The 5,000-nt window shown below is 36.8% G+C and overlaps 1 pseudogene; it reads right to left on the bottom strand.

The window, feature by feature from the left end:
* LOC137619953 (coagulation factor IX-like) overlaps nt 1-5,000 on the bottom strand; it is a 32,321-nt pseudogene that overhangs the window by 8,486 nt on the left and 18,835 nt on the right.

Raw genomic sequence — 5,000 nt, 5'->3', positions numbered from 1 at the left:
ATATATATATATATATATATATATATATATATATATATATTATTATATATTTATATATTATATATATATATATTATATATATATATATATTATATATATATATTATATATATATATATATACATATATATATAAAATTTGTCCCTCTTCCACCTATTTGACGAATGCCTGGATTCTATCCAAACTTACCCGGATAAAAACACAATTCTCGATAAAACCCCATATGAATGTAAAGTAGAATATGGAGAGTTGAACACACGAAAAGCAAAAACAAAAGTTAATCGAAATAGGCTAGTTTTTCTTACACATTTCAGAATTAAACTAAATTACGTATACAAATGAAGCTTCATCTGTGGTGGATAATGTGGGAGGGTGGGCTGTGGCACCCTAGCAGTACCAGCTGAACTCGGTTGAGTCCCTTGTTAGGCTGGGAGGAACGTAGAGAGTAGAGGTCCCCTTTTTTGTTTTGTTTCATTTGTTGATGTCGGCTACCCCCCAAAATTGGGGGAAGTGCCTTGGTATATGTATGTATGTATGTACGTATACAAACGAGAACATGCAAACAAGAAGAAATAATTAGAAGGAATGGATACATACATACATATACCAAGGCACTTCCCTCAATTTTGGGGTGTAGCCGACATCAACAAATGAAACAAAAACAAAAAGGGGACCTCTACTCTCTACGTTCCTCCAGCCTAACCAGGGACTCAACTGAGTTCAGATGGTACTGCTAGGGTGCCACAGCCCACCCTCCCACATTATCCACCACAGAAGGCATGGATACAAAGGACAATTGAAAACAGACAACTCAATGTTACCTTGCTTGACAGCCTGAGGTCTGGGACGATCGTTTGAAAATATCCAGAAAATAGTGTTAATGAATCGCGCCAAACTCTCCCCCAATCTCCTTTAATAAGGAACCTTGGCTTACTCACGAAGGAAACAGTGTAGGTGGACAGCCCCCCCCCCCATCCACAACACTTAATTACACCAGGGATGAATCTTTTTAAAATGAAAAGAAGTGTAGCTAGATAGAGAATCAAGCGTTAATGTTCATACACACATACATACACACACACATTATATATATATATATATATATATATATATATATATATATATATATATATATATATATAAACTCAATGTTACCCTCGCTTGACAGCCTGAGGTCTGGGACGAACGGTTGGGACTTGTACGTTGAATCGATCGTTGTGGTTCTCTTCCTCACCGTGATGATGATCATGATCATCGGGGTCGTGTGGATCAAAGGAATTGGGACGTGCAGCAGGATTATTTGGCTGTGATTCAAAAAAAAAAAAAAAGACATTAATAAACACTGAAATAGATAAGGATAGCAATGATGATAAGAGGATCCCAACTTGGATTGTGTGATGATCCTCCTAATCGGGTAGTTGAATCAGTAGAACTTCAAAAGTTCAAAGTTGGAGCAAATGCTTTTTTGTTGACCAGGCGGACATGAGTCTTTTTATAGTTTATTTATGACATATTTGTTTTTGATGTTGTTAATAGTTTATATATGACATATCTGTTTTGACGTTGTTACTTATTTTAGAATGATTTATTGTTAATTTGTTCTCTTCATTTATTTATTTCCTTATTTCCTTTCCTCACTGGGTTATTTTTCCCTGTTGGAGCCCCTTGGCTTATAGCATCTTGCTTTTCCAACTAGCGTTATAGCTCTGATAGTAATAATAATAATAATAATAGCCTATGTACCATGGTCGTCCATTGTCTTGGGGTAGAGTTCTCTTGCTTGAGGGTACACTTGGGCACACTATTCTATATAATTTCTCTTCTTCTTGTTTTGTTAAAGTTTATATAGGAGATATTTATTTTAATGTTGTTACTCTTCTTAAAATATTTTACTTTTCCTTTTTTCCTTTCCTCACTGGGCTATTTTCCCTGTTGGAGCCCTAGGGCTTATAGCGTCTTGCTTTTCCAACTAGGGTTGTAGCCTACCAAGTAGGAGTAATAATAATAACAACAACAACAACAACAACAATAATAATAATAATAATAATAATAATAATAATACTTAGTTATCGAATACGAATTGAGCGGTACTTTGTGTTCCTGTAGACATTGTCTTTTGAACTGGCCTAAATTTTTAGGCATAGATAAATATTTTGGAATTGGCTCAGTACATGAAAAAAAAGGTGCTTTTTAACAGAAGAATACTAAGGAAGAAATTCTTAATAGTAATTACTAAATGGATATGTTCTTTGCACTGGTTTGCCGAGACAATTTTAAACTCTTAGCTATTACAATCACTTTTACAAAATAATAAGCAAAATAGTTGCTGCACATTAATGCTGTAACATTCTCAACTTAGGTATTAATGAAGAAATCCCTACTTAAAAGAGCAAACTAATCAAACCTGGACCAGATACACTATATAAGAAAGTATAAATAACACTGACATCCTGAAATAATACAGTAATTTATATATATATATATATATATATATATATATATATATATATATATATATATATTATATATATATATATATATATATATATATATAACACTGACATCCTGAAATAATACAGTAGTTTTTCTTTTTTTTTTTTTTAATAACACTGACATCCTGAAATAATACAGTAATTTTTTTTAATAACACTGACATCCTGAAATAATACAGTAATTTTTTTTAATAACACTGACATCCTGAAATAATACAGTAATTTTTTTTTTAAAACACTGACATCCTGAAATAATAGTAATTTTTTTTTTTTTTTTTTTTTTTTTTTTTTTTTTTTTTTTTTTTTTTTTTTTTTTTTGGTACTTACTGGACTCCTGAGGAACTCTCTGATTTCGTCCGGGAAGATGATCTGCCTTTTCCCTCTGACGTTCGTTCGTGCAAACGGTCTACCACATTCTACATTAGAAATAAATGTAAATGTTTTCGTTAGTTAATAAGAAAACTTATGCTAATAATCTAGAATACATCTACCAGTATTGTTTAGGTCTTATAAAATACATCTACCAGTATTGTTTAGGTCTTATAAAATACATCTACCAGTATTGTTTAGGTCTTATAAAATACATCTACCAGTATTGTTTAGGTCTTATAAAATACATCTACCAGTATTGTTTAGGTCTTATAAAATACATCTACCAGTATTGTTTAGGTCTTATAAAATACATCTACCAGTATTGTTTAGGTCTTATAAAATACATCTACCAATATTGTTTAGGTCTTATAAAATACATCTACCAGTATTGTTCAGGTCCTAACGTAAGAACAATGAAATAAATGAACAATCATATATCTTAGAATATTAGATGCTAGGGGTTAGTGTCATCAATGTACGGCACAAGGTGAACTGTAAGCATTACTAGGAGGTCTGCGGGACAAGGTGAACTGTAAGCATTACTAGAAGGTCTGCGCGACAAGGTGAACTGTAAGCGTTACTAGAAGGTCTGTGCGACAAGGTGAACTGTAAGCGTTACTAGAAGGTCTGCGCGACAAGGTGAACTGTAAGCGTTACTAGAAGGTCTGCGCGACAAGGTGAACTGTAAGCGTTACTAGAAGGTCTGCGCGACAAGGTGAACTGTAAGCGTTACTAGAAGGTCTGCGCGACAAGGTGAACTGTAAGCGTTACTAGAAGGTCTGCGCGACAAGGTGAACTGTAAGCGTTACTAGAAGGTCTGCGCGACAAGGTGAACTGTAAGCGTTACTAGAAGGTCTGCGCGACAAGGTGAACTGTAAGCATTACTAGGAGGTCTGCGCAACAAGGTGAACTGTAAGCATTACTAGGAGGTCTGCGGGACAAGGTGAACTGTAAGCGTTACTAGGAGGTCTGCGCAACAAGGTGAACTGTAAGCGTTACAAGGAGGTCTGCGCAACAAGGTGAACTGTAAGCGTTACTAGAAGGTCTGCGCAACAAGGTGAACTGTAAGCGTTACTAGAAGGTCTGCGCGACAAGGTGAACTGTAAGCGTTACTAGAAGGTCTGCGCGACAAGGTGAACTGTAAGCATTACTAGAAGGTCTGCGGGACAAGGTGAACTGTAAGCATTACGAGAAGGTCTGCGGGACAAGGTGAACTGTAAGCATTACTAGGAGGTCTGCGCAACAAGGTGAACTGTAAGCATTACTAGGAGGTCTGTGCAACAAGGTGAACTGTAAGCATTACTAGGAGGTCTGTGCAACAAGGTGAACTGTAAGCATTACTAGGAGGTCTGTGCAACAAGGTGAACTGTAAGCATTACTAGGAGGTCTGTGCAACAAGGTGAACTGTAAGCATTACTAGGAGGTCTGCGCAACAAGGTGAACTGTAAGCATTACTAGGAGGTCTGCGCAACAAGGTGAACTGTAAGCATTACTAGGAGGTCTGCGCAACAAGGTGAACTGTAAGCATTACTAGGAGGTCTGCGCAACAAGGTGAACTGTAAGCATTACTAGGAGGTCTGCGCAACAAGGTGAACTGTAAGCATTACTAGGAGGTCTGCGCAACAAGGTGAACTGTAAGCATTACTAGGAGGTCTGCGCAACAAGGTGAACTGTAAGCATTACTAGGAGGTCTGCGCAACAAGGTGAACTGTAAGCATTACTAGGAGGTCTGCGCAACAAGGTGAACTGTAAGCATTACTAGGAGGTCTGCGCAACAAGGTGAACTGTAAGCATTACAAGGAGGTCTGCGCAACAAGGTGAACTGTAAGCATTACTAGGAGGTCTGCGCAACAAGGTGAACTGTAAGCATTACAAGGAGGTCTGCGCAACAAGGTGAACTGTAAGCATTACTAGAAGGTCTGCACAACAAGGTGAACTGTAAGCATTACTAGAAGGTCTGTACAACAAGGTGAACTGTAAGCATCACTAAAAGGTCTGTACAACAACCTTTCGGATCCTAGCTGCACCTGATGATATCTAACCATCTTTCCTGCTTCTTCTCTTCCAACTTACAGTTCAACATCTTTTCAACTTAAACTAGATAATACAACCGCAGGCCTGAATGGCCTCCCTGAAC

The sequence above is a fragment of the Palaemon carinicauda genome, chromosome 26 (genome assembly GCF_036898095.1).
Source record: "Palaemon carinicauda isolate YSFRI2023 chromosome 26, ASM3689809v2, whole genome shotgun sequence".
In the NCBI taxonomy this organism is placed as follows: Eukaryota; Metazoa; Arthropoda; class Malacostraca; order Decapoda; family Palaemonidae; genus Palaemon; species Palaemon carinicauda.
Note: the sequence above shows the minus strand (reverse complement) of the source record. Positions and strands in the feature narration are given on the sequence as shown.